Below are 23,522 nucleotides of genomic sequence, written 5' to 3'. Positions count from 1 at the left end.
TCAATACAGGCCTCAACTCTGGAAAATTTGCCTTGTCCTGTTTGAAATGATGGATAGGAGAGTTGCATGAAGGTTCAAGAATGTCAATGAAGAAGAGAAGAATGTTACTCAGTATTTGCATAATCTGGCACAGGTTTTGTCTTCTATTCCAGTATAGGCCCAGGCTGCCCTACCACCTGTCTCTGACCATTGTTCCTGGAGAGTGGGTTCAGGTGAAAGAACTGTCACCTATGAGTACCAGTCCTTAGTGGTCCCAACCATGCCAAGTCTTCATGACCTCAACTACAGTGAGACTTAAGGAATGACAGTATGAGTCCATGGAAAGTCCCATCATTCCCTCTCCAGTGACAAGCTCTGCAGCTGGACGGCCTGAAAGTAAAAATTTGACCTGCCTCACCTGTTGAACTGTTCTAACTAGGAGAAAAGCTTCAGTGGACTGGACTACCCCGGAACTTGGGTTCGTAATATCTAGACTGTATATTGCTACATTTTTGTTGCTGCTGTTTCCCTCACACCTTTCTTCAGACCATGGGTCCAATACTTAAAGGAACAAAAGGGAGTTGTGTTCATAACAAGACTACATATTCTAAGTGGGGGACAGGGTCATTTGCCATGCTCCTGTCAATACACTAAAGCCCTACCAAAAACTTCAAACCTGGACATATGGAAGGACGCATAGAGTATACCTCTTGAAAAGAATAATTCGAGACTTATGAACAAATGTCAGAGTCTCCTTTGATGAATGTAGACCTGTTGACTATGATCAAGCTAAATGGACTAAGTATGGAGACATTTAATGTAAACTACATCCTACCCAACCTGGCACAATCAAAGGAAAATTCAATATGATTAAAGGAGACAGCACTTCTCAGTGCAACGCTGATTCCTGCAATCCAGTGTCTTTGAGATAACCAGACCAGCAGACTTCTCAGCATCATTTGGACCAGCTATCGATTAAACCAGACACAAATATGGGTTCAACTTGACACTTTATACCACTGTCCTAGAAGCATTTTTGAGTTTTTCATTCTTTTTACGATGAACTGGAAACCACAATTGAAATTCCCTCAGTAATCAAAGAATCTTTTTATTGATCTGGCCCAAAAGAATTGCTTCATCTCTAAATGTGACTAACTGTTATATGTGTGTGCATACTAGTGTGGGTGAACAATGGCCTTGGGAAGCATGTGAAATAAATTTTACTGCCCTGACTAGTCAAAATCTAACTTGAAAAGCCACCAATAGGGCCAATATGTGGACTCTGACCACTTCCATAGTGGGAAGCCTCTGTTTTAAAAACAGAAGGTTCTGGTAAAAAACTTGGGGAGACTTAGGTGTGAATGCCTCTTTCAGGTAAGCACCCCAGTATCCTTTTGGTGGATTACCACCTATTCGGCCTAACCCCAAAATCCCATGGCAAATATTCCCCAACTGTCTACCTTATAGACCAATCTTAACAGATGCCACCCTCAACTGGACTGCCCCAGATGGACCTACTACGTGACAAGAAGATGGAATGTATAAGTTATAGGACTCTTGTTTATATACTTAATAGACTTGTTAGACTGCAAGCTGTAATAGAAATAATTACAAATCAAGAGCATGCCATTATGTTTACAATAACATAATGCTGTTTTGCTTCTCTATATTATGCTTGTGCAGGAACCTCCATTCGCCCAAAGCGAGAAGTACATGGACAGAAAGATAAAGAAAATTAATTGCTTAAAATAACACTACAAAATTAAAGGGGGATATGTTTTTTTTCCTTTTTACATGTTGCTGCCTGTCTGTGTGGAGGAAATACACCTAGCTTCTTCGGAAACCTAGACAGCTGCCATGGACACAAGCTGGTTTGGAGAGATCTTTGGTGATTGGTGAAGGGAAAATTTTCTGGTTATGTTAGCATTTAGAGGTCTTTTTTTGCCATCTTTGATTCCTGTTATCCACAGAACAGTTACTTCTACCATCTCGGGGATGAAAGTCATAGCATTCTCTGTAAATAGTGGTAAACCCCGTAAGCCAGCCAAGGTCCTGATTATCACCGCAATAACAAAGGAATATACATCACAGGTCACCAAGTAACAAAAAGGGGGGAATGAAGGGTTCTGGAACAAAAGGAAATTGTTTAGTCTAACTCAGGGGTCAGCAACCTGAAACAGTGAAAGAGCCACTCGGAACCGGTTCCCTCACAAAAGGAAAAACTGGGAGCCGCAAAAAATGTGTGCGCATGTGTGTACATGCGTGCATGCGCAGAACAGGGTTTGACTGAAGAGTGGAGCCAAGGCGAGATATGCACCTACCCTGCATATTTGAATTGATTGGTTGAACTTTTTTAGTCCCACTTTTTTTTTTTTGGACTGCACATGGCAGAGGACTGGGAGCCGCAGGAGACGGCTGAAAGAGCCACATGCAGCTTCAGAGCCGCGGGTTGCAGACCTGTGGTCTAACTGTTGCTTTCTTGCTTTTTGTAATCGGCTTTTGCGCCAGACAAATTTCATGCAAGTGTGGGAAACATGTACATGAATGTGATATACTGAAGAAGGAATAAGAGAGTGTACAGGAATGGTTGATGTCTTCTTTATGATGTAATGGCTCTATTGTCTGATTTTCATTGGCTAACAAAGTTTATAAAGCAATGCAACCAACTTTCTAATGCATGGCACTTCTGGACATAACTCTGCCAGTATTCCAGATTGTTGGCCACCCAGTTGCTTAATTTAATGCTGCTTGATCAAGAAGTCTCTGCTTGGGTTATCTGATTAGATTGATATGGTATCTCACGTTTAAGTAAGGGACTGGGACCTTACAGAATCATATCAACAATTAAAGCTTGAAGGATCTTGATTGACCTATGCATAGTTTAAAGCTGCTTAGATGAATCCCAGGTATGTTTCTAACTGTATTGGGGATATATGAAAGTTGATCTTTGAAGAAACCCTTAGCCAGATTTAAAGCCTAGATTTATCCCAACCACTCATTCTGTCTGAATGCCACCTTCATATAGGTATAAGGACTTTGTTTGTTAAATCATATATTTGTAGCCGATTTGTTAATTATTACAATATAAGGGTATATTCTAAAATATGAGATCAGCCTAATAATTAAATTACTGCATGAACAGGAAGTCAGGTTTGTAGGGTTTGTGTTCCTGTTGTTCTATTCTGGAAAAGTTCAATCTTTCATCCAGCTGTTCAAGGCAACCTGCAGAGTAATCTTATCTCCAATTTGATCCTCATAGCAAAACTCTATAAATTAGGTTGATCAAAGAGAAAATGGCCCCAGGTCATTCATAAAATTTTCATAGCAGAGAATGTGCTTAAATTTGGGATTTCCTAGTTTACTCCAGTATCTTAACCACTCCACCACATTCGTTTTTCTTGACATTGGAAAGGAACTCCATGATCAGACACTTTGTTCCTCATCCATAATAATTACATGCAAGTAAATTTGGTTTAAGAAGTACATTTTCATTATTATGATCCACTTTATTGAATGCAAATAGAAGCTACCGAAGTGTGTATTTACACTTATGTATTCATGCAGCTCCTGATCCCACAAATGTAACTTGCTTTTTCTCTGCATAATCTTTCTTGTTCCACTGGCAAATATATTAAATTGCACTGAAACCTGCATTAGGAAGTAAGCTTCATTTAACACAGGATACTTAGTTCTGAGTAAACAAGTATAGGGCTGTTGGAAACACTCAGCACAAAACAAAATGTAGTCTATACATTTTATTCAAATAATAAATGTTTGAGTATTTGGTCCTCTCACGTCTGAATAACTAAAAAAGTTTTTAAAACACCAAAAACAAAACAACAAGGATCTTCCAAACAACCTACGTAGGATAAAGTAGGCGGGATTAAATATGTGGCAGGATGCATGGGCTGAATTTATATATTGAACCTTTCTAGCAGGAATTCAAGCAACATACATAGTACTTCTTGGAATTTTTTTTCCAATCACAAAAACACTTAGAGTTAGGTAGAACTAAAAGCGTGTCAGTTCCAAAGTCATACAGTAAAATTCCATAATTGAGTGTTTCCAGGCCTATGCCATCCTTTATTCTGGCTCTTCGAGCTCTCTGGCCCAGGCTGAGAATTTTAATTTTAATTTTAATTGGGGTTTTTTACTTTTTCAGGGACTGTTGTAATTATTTTTAATTGTTTTTAACTTTTGTATTTCCTGTTTTAAATACCCTGTAAACCACCCTGAGTCCTGCGGGAAAGGGCGGTATATAAATCCAATTAAATAAATACATAAATTCTTTCTTATTTAGTTTATAAACCCAATTACTGTACTGAAATTTCCCTTCTCTTCCTGGTATGCTCAGTACTTTCTCTCTCTTTTCCCCCTGTGTGATTTTGTTGATCTTTCCCAGGATTAAGGAGGCTGCATTTAGAATGAAGCAATCTTGTTATTAGGAGTACTCCTGCCATGGAAGACAGTGCCTGAATGCTCACTTGGTTGAAATCCAAAGAAAGGACCATTTGCATTTATGTTTGTTTAAGGACTAAAGTAGATGTGACATTTACTGCATGGTTATAGTTAATGTACCCAGCTTTTGGGGGAGGAGGAGGAGGAGGGAATTTTGAAGCCAGAAGTTTATTTTTTCTTCTGAAAATGGCTGTATTCCAAAGGAAACTTCCATTGGGCATTTTCAGAGAAGCTGGAAACAGAAGGGAGAATTTTTATGCTTTCACTCACTCATTGGCAACCTTCAGTTCCTGTGCAGAGATTGTAATACAGGGAGGTGAATCCATGTCCTGACCCATGACTTTGTTTTTTTTTTTCCAGGCTGATTGTTAGTACAAAGTCTTAGCAGGCCTTGCTAAAACGGTCCATAAGTTGTTGAAGGTCTTCGGCAGAGTGAGCAGTAACAGGAGCATCGTCAGTGAAGAGGACATCCCGTAGGCATTTCAGCTGGACTTTAGACTTTGCTCTCAATATAGAGAGATTAAAGAGTTTTCCATCTGATCTGGTCTGGAGATAAATACCCTCTGTTGCAGTTCCAAAAGCCTGTTTCAGCATGACAGCAAAAAAGATCCTGAATAAAGTTGGCGTGAGGACACAGCCCTGCTTCACTCCACTTTGAATGTCAAAGGAATCTGATGTTAAGCTATCAAAAACTACAGTGTCCTTCATTTCATTAACTTCCCAATTATCTAAATAATCCTGAAGTTACTAGGGCTTCTATTACATTGAAACATGCATATTGATTGCATTCATAAAACTAAATTATTTACCGCCATTTCGACCGTACATTACTGTAACTTAGTTCTAGCCATATAGTACTAAGATGAAATGTGATCAATAATTTTTCTTTTGTTTTCTTTTGAACAGCTGGTTTGGGAATCTCTTTTGATTCAAGAAACATGGTAGGCTTTCCAGATACAAGCAAACATATTACATCAACCGCTCACTGATGCTATGTATAAAATATATGATTGTTTCTGCTATGTCAGTGGGAAGCCATTTTTTGGAACCAGGAACAGATTGAAGTATTTGAGAAATACCAACAAATTCCTTTTATAACAAATCCACTAAACAAACTAGATCCATCTCTTTTCATGCTGCCACTCATAACATTGTACATGCAGAGATGTCTACCACATGATACATTATTCTACATACAATACTAAATTGGTTTGAAGGTTTAACCATTTTTATGATAATGCCTAAACTCTTCTAAAGATAACATGTTTGTTTCTGCACTTGTGTCTATCTTAAATTTTACTATTATTTTATCACTACATACAGAATCTTTCTACCTTTTCAGCTTTACTGAAGAGTGAAGGGCAGATATTACATATGATTCACCCTTAACTCAACTATCCGCCCATATTTATATGCTGCAGTGTCCATGGTCTTTGCTATCATGTTTCCACTTGACACATCAAATAGGTTCTTGGAAATATAAGATAGAAGGAAAGAAACAACTGGTGGCTAAGTAGAAGGAACAACATCATTTCTCTGCTGTGACGTGTCCATTGCATTCAATTGCAATGATGATGTCATATCTGGAATTATGTCTACTACCACCAATGTAGATTCTCCATATCTGTAAATGGGAAATTAAAAATATTTTAAAAATAAAAATTTATTGACAGTGCCAGATTGGGAAGCTCCTAACAGCTGCATCTTAAAAAGCTAACTTGATAACTAATATAAATCATATTGTGAACATATTGCTATCCATCTGGACTGTTCCTTATTCACTGTAAAGAGAACATGAGGATAAATATGCTTTTATAGGTGATCAGTGCTGTTTTGCTGTATGCATAACAATTGTTTAAAATCCCAGAAGAGTGTTCTTCTTGTATGTTCCGGCTTTGGACTCTATGCTTTATTAAGCAACAACTAGCTTAACAGATTGAGAAATGATAGGATAGGTGCTAAATGCACTTAGTTTCAATTATATACTTTCAGTAACTTGGAAAAAATACTAAATTTGAAGTGCAATTGTGGATATTAAGCAAAGCAATCAAGTTAATGACATGAGCACTATAATGAACTGTACCCAGTATGCTGCAGTGTTTGAGAGGTTTTACAGCATGCTTCTATGAATGTATCTTGAGACACATTAACTCTAAGTATGTTAACAGTACATACATTTATTTCACTTTGACAAGCATATTATTTAAGCAAGCAAAGAAAAAAAATTCACAGGGCAGGGCTGAGCTGTCCTGTCAGAAGGCCCTCAAATCTTTATTTTTGGGGTGGCACCAGGAATCCCTGTATCATTGGACTCAAATAAAACTACATGCGTATAAACCTCTTCTTGATCTGTGTAAAAATGGAAAAACTCAGACCTATCTATATGCTGGTTTCCTCAATAAAATAAAGTAAAATAAACATTGCCCCAGCTACCAAAATGTTGCCTATAAGGTAGTGTAGTAGATAGGAATGGTTCCTCCCCTCTCAACACAAAAACACACATTTTGGTCTTCTGCCAGGCAGGAATTCTCTTCTCCTGATAAAAGAGAAGGGCAGCAACTTAAGGGGAGATGGGAATAGGCTTTTTGTTTGGCATCAGTGAGGTGGTGGAAGAAATGGAAACAGCTGGTAGTGTCCATGGAGCAGGCACAGTGCCTAACAGACTAGGAGGAAAGGTGAGAGAGGTTGGCAAGATCACCAGAAAGAAAAGCCTCAGGTGATTTTGTTGGGGTGGGAGGTATTTGAAGGGCCAAGAGGAACATCAGGGAATGGAGAATGTTTATTTATACACTTATTACAATATGCTTTAGCAGATAGTTTTTAAATGACCCACATTTATTTATTTTTATTATGCCTTGATTATTTTTATAAGTAAGTCAAGGTAGCAAACGTGCACAATACTCCTTCTTCCTCCGATTTTCTCCACAACAATTCACAATTTTCTCTTGTGAATAACTGAGCCTTCCTTAGCAAAAAGCAAGGTCAACGAAGTTGTTTGTGAAACACTGTTATGGTGCCCTTTTCTCTAACCATTACCGTCATTTATTGAACTCAAAAAAGAACACAGTGGACTGTTCCCAGTGCAAGATCAGACTATCTAATTTGTGTTGTGATTCAGGGTCAGCCTGTGGGTTCGGCAGTTGGGTCGGACGACTCAGAGGAGGAGGAGGGGGGTGTTGAAGAGCTTGCTGGTGATGGCCTTGAGGAGCCCTCAGCCAGGCCCCTCCCACCTGGTCACGACGGAGACCCAGCTGTGTGAGCCTGACAGCGTGGATGAAGATGACCCACAGCTGGCCCTGTTCAAGGACGCCCGACGCAGGAGGCAGTCAATCAGGAATAAACAGAGGAAGGCAATGGGGCACCTCGGAAGGAGGCAGAGAGAAGCCACGCCCTGAACTGTATAAAAGGGGAATGTGTGGTAGGGCTGGTTTGCTGAAGGCAACCGCTTGAATAGTCCTGTTTCATAGCTCCTGTTTCATGGTTGGTGTCTGTTTTATGTTAATAAATTTGGCAGGCTTTATTCCAGCCTCTTGACGTTTGTAAAGGGGTTGTCCCTGCTTTTTCTGCAGGGCCGGTAGCAGGCTGGTACAGAACAGTTTTTTATGGCATGTTAACAAAGCTTACTTGATCTGAAAACAAAAGCGTGCATGAAGGCTGTTGTGGAACTTCATCTCTGCAGCTTCATCACACATCACAAAGCAATGGGGATTTGTGATACATTCTTAAATGTCCTATTTCCTTGCTCTATTGCAAAGATTACTATTGTTTATTTCCCATGCTTCACCTTCAGGAGGAATGACACTTGTTTGTGCATCTCCCACTCTTTACTTTGGATGGAGGAAAGTGACTCCCTCCCATCATTTCCCATACCTCCATCCTTTGGTCTGCAACAGATGAAAATTATGCTGACAGTCAGCAGGCACCTGGTTGCTCCCTTCCCTGCAATGGGATCCACTTATAGAAACGTCATGTAAGAAGGTATGTGTTCTATGGCAGGGCTTTTCAATCAGTGGTACGGGTACCACCTGTAGTACATTGGCACCTGGCAGGTGGTATGCAACCATCCTAGAAAAGTAGTAGTGGGGGAGGGCAATGAGTTGAACCGGTGGCAGCACCGCACAAGCCTGAGTGAGAGATGCTGGAGCTGCAGGGCTGTCAGGGCTCAGCAGAAACGCCAAGATCAGCGCTTTTGGGGGGCTGTCAGGGCTCAGTGGAAGCGCCAGGATCAGTGCTATGCTCCAGCTGGAGCTCAGTGCTGATCCTGGTGCTTCTGCTGAGCCCTGAAGCACCAATCAGCTGGAAAGCAGCACTGATCCTGGCACTTCTGCTGAGCCTAGAAGAAGCACCGATCAGCTGGAATGTTGCAGCATCTCCAGGGTCTTGTGATTTACATTCAGATGCTTGGCAATTGATACATATTTATGATGGTCCCAATGTCCCAGTGTCATGTGAAGTGACCAAAACCTACTGCAACCACCCAGCAGATGGGGGAATAAAAGTCAAATGCCCCACCACCACCACCCCTGTTGCCAATCCTCAACAGAAATGCTCACAACAATGAAAACCTTGGACAGGAAGAAGAGTGCCGCCAGGCAGGCAGGCAGGTGTCTTGCTCGGCTGTGGCTTGGGGGGGCACTTTTTTCAGTGCCATTGTAACTTTAAACAGTCACTAAGCGAGCTGTTGTAAGTTGAAGACTACCTGTACTTTATCACTTTTTTTCTTTTTTTGGGGGGGGGGTCATCAAGTTTTTGACACCTTGCTAGGCAACTGGTGGTACTTGGATGTTGCCATATCCTAAAAGTGGTACAATGGGTGAAAAGGTTGAAAAGCCCTGTTCTACGGTATTTAATGAAACAGTTCAGAGATACCTGCCTAAATCTAATCCTTCCTACCCCACTGGCCTCTTCAAAATAACAAAACCTCAGTATTATTTCTAGATGCACGTATTGGTCAGGTGGAGAGAACAAAAGCTTCTATAGCTATGACACAAATTTAATCCAGTTACTGCCCATTTATGATGTGATTACTGACATTTTAGTGTGTCCTGTTGAAATTTATCAGTAGGAAATCATTTCCAGACAAAAAGTTCCCATCCCAACTCTGGGATCTGTGGTCGTGGCCACAGTGATAGTTTGTTCATTTTGGAGGATGATTGTGTACAGGTAGTCTTTGACTTACAACAGTTCATTTAGTGACCTTTCAAAGTTACAACAGAATTGAAAAAAATGTCTTATGACCATTTTTCACAGTTACAACCTTTGTAACTGTCCCCTTGATCATCTGATCAAAATTCAAATGCATGGCAACTGGTTCATACTTATGAGCATTGCTGTGTCCCAAGGTCATGTGATCACCTTTTGCAACCTTTTGACAAGCAAGTCAACGAGGAAGCCAGATTCACTTAACAACCGGGTTACTAACTTTTCAACTGCAGTCATTCATTTGACAACTGTGGCAAGAAAGGTCATAAAATGGGGCAAACCTCACTTAACAAATGTCTCACTTAACAACAGAAAGTTTGGTTTCAATTGTGGTCATAAATCAAGGACTACCTGTATTGACAAATAAACCAAGCGTTACAAAACTTATTGTTTGTACTTGGTGTTTGAATGTATCCTGTTTCTACCAGCAGGTATTCTCTTACAAAGCTATAGCAAAATGGCAGATACAATTGACAATCCTAATCCACAACCAGATTTTCTGAAGATGAAACCAGGAGTCATACCTGCTGAAGTTTTTTTCTGCATAAGGTCCAAAGCAGGACAATCATGGCTTTATGTCATTCCAAAACCATGTGAATGAATATTTGATGAATCCACTTATCTACTTTACACTACAGGAATACTAACCTATAAAATTGAATAACATAGGGGAAGTTGTTAGGAAGTGAATGTGGATTGTTTGCTTAGTCATGCAGTAATTAAACTGCATATTCAATCAGTGACCTTCAGATAAAAGAAGAAAGACAGGATCATTAAAAAATATTTTATAAAATGCAATTGAATGCATATGGATTTTCACCATGGTTCTCTACTGTATATTACATTAAAAGAAAGCAATGAAATGTACTTATTGTACAGTTTAATGGAGAGCACATGAGAATTATTGCTGACATCAAGATATAAACACATATAAATTGTTAATATAATTTGATGGCATATGGTTCTTTCTCCACTAAATAAACTTATATCCAACAAAATATTCACATGCTTTTCTAAAAGAACATATGAAAAGTATACAAGAATTACAGATATTTGCATCTACTCCCCTGGCCAGATGCTAGAAAAATTCTGACTTTTGACTATTTAAAATGTATGATATGAAGTAATCCTAGAAATTTTCCTTTGTTTTTTATATTGCAATAATTAATATACTGTACATATGGGCTCTTAACTAGTTGGTGAATGCATATTGGGTCTGTGGAATTGTGGGCTCTAATACATACATACATGTTCATACAGACACACATACACAAACACACATACACCCTGAGGGAGGGAGGGAGGGAGGGAGGGAGGGAGAGAGGGTGGAAGAGGGTGCTTTGGTCACCATGAAGCAGATAACTTGACAGTGGGCGGTATCTGCTCAATTCCTATTGGCCACTTTCAGTCGATGCAGGCAAACCCCTTCCCTCCCAGTGGCCTACAGAAGGTAGAGGCTGAGAGATGGTTCATGCAATGACAAATAATAGAACCTTGAAATCATATTTGCCCTCCAGTTCCAAATCTGCAAGGAACATCAACAGCTTTGTCAGCAGGTTGTGTGCAGTGAGTGTGGCTGAACTAAGATTCCTTCAATCAATGCAGCCAGTACAGATGCCAGCAAGAATAGCAAGTTATGCAAGGGATCTTGGAGTGATGAGCATCCTCATTGACCCCATTCTTGTTAATCAGGCACTGCAGGTGATTTGGGTAGGCAGGGGCAAATAGACAGTATCCTTATCTGGAAGCTTTTGCATAGGCTTACACCCCATCCCCATGCCCCATCAACAGCCAAAGTTCATGCCGAACAAACTTCTCCTAGTCACCCACGTAGCAAAGGACTGAGGGGCAGGTTATTCAATATGACACTTCTGCTACAGGATTCTGTTTGTCAACCTTTAGGGTCCATCGCCATCTCTTGATGGATCAGGCACTGCATGAACTACAGATGGGTAGACTGTTCCTGGAAAAGTGGGGGGTGGGGGCGGATAGTCTTTTGTGCTTTAGTGATATCCCTCTCAGATGGGGTTCTGACAGCCAAGCCCATCACTCTAGCTTTCTATTGGAATATGGCCCCTGCCCCAGTTCCGGTCTTGATGCTTTCCCCTTTGGTGGGAATATGACTGTAATAAGATTCCTTTCTCTTTTTTTCTGCTGGCTTCTTATCATGAGCACACTTAGTAAGTAACTGCAACTACTGGTTGTCCCTTCTGAAAAGACAGGGGGGAAAAGCCCCTGACTATTCTACCGCCTCAGCAGTAAGCAATTTAATGCGTTTAGAGAAACTTGCAGTTGATGAGATGTGGGAGCGTTGTGGTTATTAGAATTCTACTTTTCCCTCCTGAATAGCTCTCTCCGCAAATGCTTTGCAAGACCAATCTGCTATTTATGAGCCTGTTTTAGAAATATAAGCATGTTACGTGTTTCGAATACATTTGCTTACACAAGAGGATTCTGTACTCAAAACCCACATATAATAAAGGTCTTTAAAAGCAAATATGTAAAGCAAGTCTCTCTGTGTCTCTGTGTGTCTCACATATATTCACAGTCTGGTTCAATTTTTTTTATCTGAGTCCAGAAAGCTATACCTGAAGTATATTTATTACAAAGGTAGACTAATTTTCTCCCAACTTACCTTTCCAATTATTCACTTAGAATAATTGAGAATGTGACTTAAACTATCTTGTCTTGCTTTTAGACAGGTTTGCATTAAATTCACCATCATTTTTTTCAGTAAATGTGGCATTTTATTTTCAAAGTACTGGTCAAAATATTAGCAGAAAATTTAAGTGGAGAGGGGCATAATCTGAATGACCTATTTACATTCAAAATCTGACTACAAGTGCAAATTTTTTTTTCCAATGGGGTATTTTTATAAACATTTGTTTTAGGTCAAATATGGATTAAAACTGAATGTATAGGTATGTATAGAAAATGAACCAGTGATATCCACACTAGTATGAAAAATCTTTTGCACTCCTTTGTGTTGCCCTGAAGAACCAACCATTTCCTTTTTCCTATTTCTATTTCCTATTTCTTGATAGAAAAAGCATGTAAAGCCACTTCGATTGTGGCAAGTCCCAAGCAGAGGACCTTCAATAATATAGGGCAATTAATTATTAGAATATCTCTGCATGCTTTTATATGCCAGTTTTATGATGATCAGAGACAGGTGGTCTCAATTACAAGATGAACTGATGCCCAGGTCTTTCTGGACATTGCCATGTGGTTTTTTAAAATATATTTTATTAATTTTTTATAATAACAATCCTTAGTACTTAGTGAACAGTGTGTTGACTGGGTTCATATATTTAAAAACAATCAATAGTAATTAATTTCTATAACTGATCAATATATTGGTTAACAATATATTTCCTTGATCCTCTTTTCTTACGGTAATATTCTCCTTTTGTCTACATTAAACAAATATAATTCTTATTACTTTCAATACATACAAAGTTGAGTATTAACATTTTTCTAGTATTTGTACATATAACAATAACATCAACATATAACAACTTTTCTAATCAGCTTATGTTTCAATTGTATTTAAAGAAGTCAACTTATTAAGTTGTTATATGTTCTGTTTTCAAGATTCTTATTTAAGCTTAATTTCCCCTCAGTATTCAAACCACTCTTATCAGTCATGATTTTCTCAAAGTTCATTACCTTTGAATATCCAAACTTTTCATTCAAATACACTGTCTCAATATTTTTACATTTGATATATTATATAAGTATTATACTACTTATATATCTTATCCCTCTTACTGTAGGGCCCCTTTATGTCCAAGCTTTGTCTGTTCTTTTGGCCATGTTCAAACAAGTATTTAATCATATAGTACACCATCTAGTAATCTTACTATAGGGCCTCTTTATATCCAAACTTTTTTTAACCATATTTTAATCACATTCAAACAAGTGTTTAGTCATATAGTATTTCATCTGGTAAATTGAATCACATCTCTTAATTCTAACTCTAATCTTCTTCTTTTGCCAGGTTATTTTCCAGATCAGTAGGTTTAGCTTGTCAGGTTGTATTTTGGTAGATGTTGTTGGGGATAAAAAAAAGACAAGTTGAGTAGAATAATCATTTTTTGTCTCCCACACTTTGATGGTTCTCCTGACAGCTCTTTTAATCCATTTTATTAAATCTTCTTTTTTGTCCACCAGTTTGTTTTGAGGTACTGGAAGATAAAACATCTTTTTTATTTCCTTTGTTGTAGCAAAATTTTGCAGATTTTCTTTTGTTTATATTAAGTTGTAGTTCTCTTCATTTTTAGCTTGCATATTTGAGTCACTTTCCTCTGGTTTGTATTCTATTGTCTGATTTGTTTGTTCATTCTTTATCATCATTTTTGAGTGTTATTTAATTGTAAGTTTAAGTTAGAGATATGTTCATTTATGTTATCAAAGTTGTTTTTATTCTCATCATAATTTAAGACAATTGTCATTTGATTCTGTCACAGCATTGCATATATTTTTTCCTGGAATGTGCTTGCTTTGTCTTGAGTCATTTTTCCTGCGTTTTTCCTTCTCTGTTTCAAGGTGGGGTCTTCAGGAGGAGGTGTTAGGTGTGGTTTTACATCACTTTTAGATAAATATACAACATCCATTTTATCTCCCCCCCCTCTAAGTAGTTTTTCACCGGTACCGTAGTCTCTTTAATTAGCTTTATCAAACCAACCTGTCTTAAAATCCAAACAGCCAAGTCTCATGTAGTTCTTATCTTTATATATGGTTTTTATAATCCAACACATTTCCAATTTATCAAGGCACCACTGAAAACAGTATTTTGTAACACTTCTTCTTTTCAGGGGTCTTATGATTATCAACCAGCCAAAATTTCAATGCAAAATGTTTAACCACCAGAAAGCTCTCCAGAATTCCCTTTTAAAAGATTAGCCAAAAGCCAAGCTTAGTGTATTTATAATCACAGAAGGTCAGCAGTTTCTAAACATATATAGTTTCACCCTGTAGTAGATAGCTCAGTGCTTTATTCCCAGATGTTTTTTGTTATTTCTGGGCATCCTGCCAAATTCTGAGTCAATGCAGCTATAGTTTTCTCTAATCCTCCACTAGATGTCACTGTTCATTTTCCAACGTTTAAAGCAAAGAGTTATTATTATTATTATCTTTCAGGTATGAAGTTTTAGCAGTTTTCTTAGTTTTCAAATTTATCCAGACTGTAGTATTTTTAATCTCATTTTAATATATTTTTGTTCCTTGTAAGAGTTTAATTCACTACTTTTGTCTATAGGAGGGTGGGGGTGTAGTCCCCTCTCTTTTCACTTTGGGAGGATTTTTGCTTGTTGGGGGCCTTTTCCAGGAAATCAGATATAAAATAGGAAAGAGAAGATCAAATTCCTCACTCAGTTTCAAGCACGCTGTTCACCGTTGTACTGGTTAGTGCCTTTGGACTTTGGCTGCTAGTACCTTGGGCTGGTCAGCAAGATGTGGCCAGCCTTTCTCCTGTTGGGTTGGAGGGCTTCCCCCAGATCAAGTGGAACAACCACCATCATTCTGCAATCATGGGGCACCCTTCTTTCTTCATCGCCTCTCGGGGGCAACTTTAGACCCATTTAGGGTCCCCCAGCAGGGGGACATTAGCCGTGGCGTGTGGAACCCTGCAATCCCATGGCTGTGCGCTACAGCACAAAACTGAAAGTCTGGACATTGCCATGTGTTGAGTGGCGGTTTATCATACATTTCAAAATATCTCTTTCCTTTAAAATTTAAGGGACTGAATTCAAATTTCATTTCAACATTTTTAATTGAAGGAAAAAGTTCCACACACAAACACCTCACCCTCTTCTCCTGCTACACACACCTTGGGCCAAAGAATTACCCCAAACAAATGAAGTTAGCTTGTTTTCACAGTTGCTGGTAAGACATCACACATTAGAATCAACACGTCATATTAAATTGCTACTAGTTAGCAGTGGAAATTTTTGGAAAGTATTAATGCTCATGCTGAGAAATTGCTGCTCTAACCCACAGGGAATGTCAATTGTGGAGGGCTTTTTCCCACAGGCAGGAGATACCATCACTTGCTTTCCCTCACATCTTTCCAATTAAAAGTGAAACAGTAACATTGCTCATTGGCTTTTTTAGAACTTAGGCAGAATAAGACTCAGCATTGATGACTGCATCTAGTATGCCAACCTAATTTTGTATCGCCTCACAGCCATAAAGGGGGGTGAGGTGTTACCCCCCGTTGATAGGGCTCGCAACTTGGGCGTCCTCCTGGATTCACGGCTCAATTTTGAAGATCACATAGGAGCCGTGACCAGGGGGGCTTTTGCACAGGTTCGCCTGGTGCGCCAGTTGCGTCCCTATCTGGACCGGGACGCCCTACGCACAGTCACTCATGCGCTTGTGACCTCCCGTTTGGACTACTGTAACGCTCTCTACATGGGGCTGCCCTTGAAGACCACTCGGAGGCTTCAACTGGTGCAGAATGCGGCCGCGCGAGTTGTAATGGGGGTTTCCCGATACTCCCATGTAACACCTCTACTCCGCGAGCTGCATTGGCTTCCGGTTGCCCTCCGGGTGAAATTCAAGGTGCTGGTTATCACCTATAAAGCCCTACATGGCCTGGGTCCGGGATATTTGAGGGAACACTTGCTGCCGGCATCAAACGCCCTTCGCCCAGTGCGCTCCCACAGGGAGGGTCTGCTCAGGGTTCCGCCGGTGAGAGATTGCCGGCGGGTGACACCCAGGGATAGGGCCTTCTCAGTGGGAGCGCCTGCCCTCTGGAACCAGCTGCCGGTGGAGCTGAGGACTGCCCCCGACCTCCGATCATTCCGCCGGGGCCTGAAGACCTGGCTTTTTCAGCTCTCGGGCCCAGACTGAGGAAGAATTTTTAATTTGGGGTTTTTAACTGACTACAGGGTTAATTTAATACTTTTTAATTTGTTCTTAATTTTTGTATTTTGGATTTTTAATTCCCTGAGTCCTCAGGGAATAGGGCGGTATATAAATATAACTAAATAAATAAATAAATAAATAAAGGTGGCATTCTAGTGCAGTTGAAAGGAAGAACCATCAATATTTATCAGATCCTTTTCTAGCCTCAGACGAGCCTTCATGGCCTGCAACTGCTATGGGAAGCCATCATAATTGGAAATATTTTCTGTAAAGTGCAATAAATATAAAACTCATAGGAATTATTATTCTTACAATACAACACAATTCACATTGTGCAAACTAAACTACTTGCTTTTAAAATTAAGCGATCCAATTTACTGCTGCATTTCCAGTATTACTGGGAGAATATGCCATTAAAGCCTTTTGATAAAATGAATTTTTTTTCAGACAAAATAGGAGGAATACTTTGCATTAGCCAGAGGATGATGGCACGTAGTTTAATTATATGCTTTTCTTTTCATCGCACCAGACAAAAAACCCACCTGCAGTGAAACAGGTGAAGAGACTAGAATGGGTATTCAAGAAATGCTTTCTTGTACTTTTATATACAGTACGGTATCCAATTGGGCCAACTCCATCCTAGCAGGAAGCCCATTTGAGTAACAGGAAATAGATGTACTGGGGCATCCAAGATCAATGCAACTTTGATTTATAAGCCATGCCAGCGTTAATCATGAAAGCCGCAGCTGCATGGACAGAGCTCTTGATATGAATGCACCTGCTGTTCTCTCAATTTCTTTAAGTCTCAGAATCTCCACCCCTTTTAGGGAATGAATAAATGGCAAAACCTAAGGTTTAAATTAAGTTCTTTCTCAGGTATAGACATCCTGGCAGCCTGTAGGGACTGTATGGGCTGGAGACAATAAACAGAGATATGAAGGCAGCTGTTGACTTGTTTCCACTGAATTTTAAGTAGCAGTTTTTTCTATTACAAAACTTTAAACTTAATGTTGCCATTTTAGGTTGTCTTACCAGGAGTTGTAGCAAAAATGCTTTAACTGAATGTGCAGAAATAAAAATTAAATAAAGAACCAAGATCTGTCTTGGTTACATTGGAATTGAACAGAACTATAACTGTAAATAGCGCTACAAATCTAACATACTCTTATTCACTATGTAGAGAATGAGGATTTGTGGTGGGGTCACACACATCGTATATGTGAGGATGTGGAAATCAGGTGTCCAATTTGCAGCAGTAGCCAAGTAATTATGCCTGACTTGTTAAGCAAATGCCTTTCAGATGGAACAGAACTCTTAGCATCAAGGACAAAGCCAGATGAAATCCCAACATGATTCATATTGTAAGGCTGAGCAATACCGCTGTGGAATATCATGATGCTTTTCCTTAGGAATCATATTATCTGATGTTTCGTGGCTGAAAATATAGCTGAAAAGCAAAGCATTCTAGCTTATTGTGCTATTAGAACAGAATTTCATTTCTTTAAAATGAAATGACCCTCAGCACCTATATCTAGTAGAGTTGCTCAAATAACATCTAAAAGATCTATAATTATTTGCCCAAATAATTCTATATCTAGCAAATGCCCAACTATGTGTCCTGAAGAATGCAATCCTACTTTTTATCTCTTTGCACATATACTGGATAATTGATTTAAGTTGACTGCAAAGTGTTCTGATTCTCAAAGAACTTTTCCATTGTTGAATACTGTAGATGAAATCTTTTACTGTTTATACATGTAACTTTGCAAGGCTGATTAATCATTTAATTACAACCACCGTGGAGGTAAATGCCCTTTAAGAACAATGGGGAATTGTCTTTTTTACAATATGCCTTGAGGTAATGCCAATGAGAACAAACCCATTTCCTGCATTAAACATATGACAAAAAAATGGCCCATGTGTTTATTTTTTCCAGCTAAATGTTTGAAGATAAAGCATGAAGATAAACCACCTGCATGGAAGAAATAAAAAACAAAAGAGATGTTCTAATTTGCTTGATGGAGAGGGATTGGTGAGGAGCCATTAAATTGGTTTCATTTTCATATTTTTTTCTTCCTTCCTTCCTTCTTTCTTTCTTTCTTTCTTTCTTTCTTTCTTTCTTTCTTTCTTTCTTTCTTTTGCTTTCTAATACACCTTTCTCCTACTATGTTCCCCATAACAACAACCCTGTGGGGTGAATTGAGCTGAGAGAGAGTAAGTGGCTTTCATGGCTAGGGCAGGATTTGAATTCAAGATCTTTCTTTGTAGCCTTATCCATTATTAGATCAAACTGGCTCCTTATCTGTTGTCTATTTCACACTCACAAACCTTTTCAAAGATATTGCCTATCTGTGTTTTAAAACTATTTTCCAATTCCAACTATATTAAACTCTTTTGAGGCAATGGTTTCTCTCCAGCACTTTGTCCTATGAGGCGTCCTTGATGCTCTCTGAGCCTGGTTGTTTTCATTACACACACTAGGTAACATCAGCAGTGCTAGCTAGTTTGGGCAATAAAACATCTGCAAGAAAACAACCAGTCTCAGAGAGCATTAAGGACCCCTCATTTCAATCCTGAGTTATAAATATTCTCCTTTATTGGTACTTTGTGCTATCCTACTAGCCAATTCCAACATCATGTGACAATGGAGACAATGTGATCACCACAACACTGAGGATGTGTCATAAGTCCCCCTTATTCAGTGCCATCACAAGTTTGAAAGATTGCTGAATGAGTGGTTTTAATCTGAGGGCTTGCAATGCTACCATTTGTTGTCCTTATCTTATTCTCACCTATTAAGAGACTACTCTTTCTGGTGCATCATTTTGTTATTAACTTAAAGTTTTTAACCATGTCACTTTTACTTTGACATTTGGCAGAAGTTCTTATAGAAATTGCTTTAGTTTCGGCAAGTATTAAGTGCATATGCTTAACTCAGGAAAAGACAAACAATGCATTCCCCATTTTTTGCATTGTTAGGTCAAGGTTTGGCAATTAATATTTAAGGAGGAATTTTGTTTCAATGGCCCTTCTGTGAATACCTCCTACATAAAAGATTTCTTCTCAGCCTGGAAAAGTACTTTGAGCTTATTAACTAATTCATACTCAAAGTAATATTTAATATAATAGAAATTGAATTGTCCACCAGTAAATATTAGTTGTGGACTTTTCCTATTCTACTAAAGAAATTACACTACTGAACATCACTCATGATATATATAGAAGGTTACTTGAAGTTATCCTGGCTACTCTGAATCTGCTGATAAAGCTAACAAACAAGATCTGTACGTTTACTTTCTCTGTACTCAGGAGGGTCTTTTCAGCACAGGTCATAAAAGTTAGTCATATGATAACTTTACTTCTATATTATTTCATTCCAGCACTCCTGCTGAGGAAATAAACCATGATAATATTAAATTCATTGCAAAATGATATTCCTGTGCCATGATTTTCCTCCCACATCCAGACCACGGTTGTCCTGTCATGGTGAGAATATCCAAAATAGAATTAACTGAAATATTTAGTTTGAACTGATTAAGTTGCAAGGATAATCTCATGTTATGCCCTCTACAGTATCCTTAATTGCTCATGACAAGATAGGCTTGCTCTGAACATAGATATTTCCCAAGAAATATCATCCTAAGTTTCTTTATGTCAAATCTAAAGCTACTTATCTTAGCTCAGTTGTGACAAATGTTAAGAACCAGTCTATGAACAAAATGATTAATGAGCTTCTTAATATTCAGAACCAGATATAAATTCTCAGGAATACAAAAGTGGTAAAAGATATGGATCCCTAACCAAGCATCCCCTCTTGCTAACCAATAACCTGTAGTTTAGTGCTGCTGCAAGGACCAATGAAGGAAGGGGTCATTGATACTAACTTAATTATAGATCAACATCCACTTTCAAAATCTATGAACCAATCTGGCACCGAAGGCTTTTGTACATTACAAAGAAGAAGGAAACAAGGATTTATCTCTTCTGCCTTTCTTTAGAAAACTCCAGAGTTTTTGGCAGTAAGCAGCAGCCGGAAATGCCTGCAGCTGGTGGCAATGAATGGCTAATATCCCTTTTCTCTTGCCCCAAGGGACTTCATTTAGCTACAGTATGGAATTGTGTAATTCAATTCTTACTGCTCAAAGGTAATTCCCCTGATTGATATAAGACTTACTTCCAAATTGGTATGCATAAATCTCATATTTATAGATAGTATTTCCAACCTGCCAATACTATATTTCTTCTTTGTCTGCTTGGCAAATGCCACCTCCATAGGTTTTCTTAGTACAGTGATCTGTTGCATCTTATTCAGGATGGCTTATTTTGAAAATGTAGTTCTGAGAGCCAGCAATTATTAAAAATAGAGTCAGAATTACTCTATTTTGTATGTGTATGTGGCATAAATTTAATATGGAGTCATCCATTAGTGTATATATATATATTTGTGTACCAGGAGATAACATTTAGCAAATATGTAAAACACATATAAATAATGGACACATATCAATATTGATAATGAAATGTGGTAATTTTTCCTCCATTTAACAATGATACAAGCATGTCCTGGTAATTGCATTTATATGAAGTATGCTCAAGACATTGCTTTCATCTCATGTCTCCCTGTCTGAGAAGCCTGGATCAGCCAAAATAGTGGAAGTTCAGTATGGAACTGCATAGAAGAAATCTTCTCTGCCTGCATGGAAAACAAAATTTAAAAATATGTGACACAGCGATATAAAACCCTCTGCTGAATTCATTGTTGTTTATAAACCTGTATTTAGGTTCACAGAAGAAGGAAAGGAAATAATATTATATTTGCCAAGTACACAGATATTGCTGATGTTTGCTTTTAACTGCATCTCAGAATTGTTTTGACAAGTATTGCTTTGTTTTTGTCTGAGCTATCTATAATTTTTCATACTGGGCTGCCTGCAAAGATAACCTGTCAGTCATGCTCTGGTGCCTAAAGGCTCCAGTAAGATCAAGATCACATTGTGCTAGGCACTAGGCATGTACACACATTAAGAAACCTTTTCATTACAAAGACGTAGATATTTAAGCAAAGTAAGACAAATATAAGAAATATTATGTCCACAGAATCAAAAGGAACTGGCAGTCATACAAATCAAATGGCTGGCCCAAGGTCAAATAGAAGAATATGACATTATAGCAAGCATTGCTTGCATTTTTCAATTGTATTGCTTCTAGCCAGTGACAATGTGGGCATAGAAGACCACGGTATTTTTTCCCCTGAGGCTTTTGAATAAAAAAGTAGACAGGTCTAAGAAACAAGTTAACATGATTAAATTTTTTTAAAAAATAATTAATTATTCTTAGTATTATATTTTGTTGTGAATAAGTAATATCACATTAGATATTACAACTTAGAGACAGTGTTTGGAGATCCTTCAGGACAGTATACAAGGTTTTGGTGTCTATAGGTGGCCTGAAGCTTTGAATTGTGCACTCCTTCTCTCATAAACCTTAATTGTTGATGCTAGACATGTATGAGTTTTGTTTAAAATTTCTAAGATGAAAAAAGGGAAAAGGAATGTGCTTACAACATAACCATGTTTATAGAATTTTTCCACCTGGATGTGGAATCTAAGTCCCAACAGATGTCTTGGGACTTAGATTCCCAGAAATCCCAACTAGCACAGCTGGAGGGCACAGCTGCTTGGGGTTCATCTGAATTTCTGACAAGTGAGGATAATCTTTAGAATGATTAAAATATAATTACACAAACTATTTGATTGTTCCAGAGAAGACATTTTCAAATGTTCTTATCATCTCTAATTATATTTTGCAATTAATGACTGAAACTTTGACCATTATTATTCAAAGAATATTAGCTATATTAAAAAACCCAAGACCATAAATTAGATGAAAATTATGAAACCATAAATTATGCATGCTAGGACAGTTGCAATCTGCTTGAGTTTCTGCTGCACAATGAATTCTATTACTATCTACCAGAAGAGATGTTAAGAGTTATTGTTCTAAACTGGGTAGATGTTGATACAAAAATGGGAAACAAATTTCACAGAATGTTGTACAGAACATGTGTGAATTCACTGACAGAAAGTTAATGGAAAACATTTCTTTCTTTTACAATAGTATATTTTAATATCATTGACATTTACCAAATGTGTTTATCCCTGTGTTACCGAAATTAAAAATATAGCATAGCAGGATCCTTACCGATGAAGCATATCGAACTGAGGGCCTCCTTAAGACTCTCCTCTGCAGCATTTCATTAGCTATGCTTCAAGTCCAAATGAATGGCCATTTCATTTTCTCTCTCAGCCCCATTCTTAACGTTTTCTAAATGCAGCTTTCATTGTACTTCATAGGACAAAAGAAAATTTAGAATTCAGATGTATTTGAAACACTCAAACGTAATTTCAGAATTTTATTTCAGATATGAGGAACTAAATATATCTCACTGGTTCATCCTACAAAGCTAGTTAGGACAAAAATAACAAAATACAAAGACCTGCAAATAGGAGTAGAATGACTGAAGCAAAAGAAAGCAAATATAGTACCAAAACTAATAGGTACCTTGGGTGCAATCTCCAAACAACTAGAACAACACCATTGGCATTTAGAAAAGCCACCCTTGGTCAATTGCAAAAGGCAGTTTACATCCTGCGATGAAGCCTTTAACAAAATCAAACAACATTTGCCTATTACAAGTCCTTGAGAATAGGTAGATAAAAATGCCAAATCTTGTATAAACATTTGGCTGACTGTGCAACCAATCATAATAAGTAATGGAAATTATCAACTAAATTTCAATAATACTTAAACATGATCAGAACAAGCTCCTTTGTTCCTGTACTATCAGAGTTACTGGTCAGAGGTAGGATCAGTAAATAAGTCTGGCTGGGATTTTAATCTAAGAACACATAATGTTCATAACTTTGGAAGATAAGCAACAATAGAGCTGATATGACTTGTTATAAACAGTATGAGCAAGCAGGTTGTAGGCAGTCTGCATCAATGCAGTATTT

The sequence above is a fragment of the Vipera ursinii genome, assembly GCF_947247035.1.
Source record: "Vipera ursinii genome assembly, chromosome: 6".
Taxonomy (NCBI): Eukaryota; Metazoa; Chordata; class Lepidosauria; order Squamata; family Viperidae; genus Vipera; species Vipera ursinii.
The sequence above is the reverse complement of the archived record's forward strand: the minus strand, read 5'-3'. Positions refer to the sequence as shown.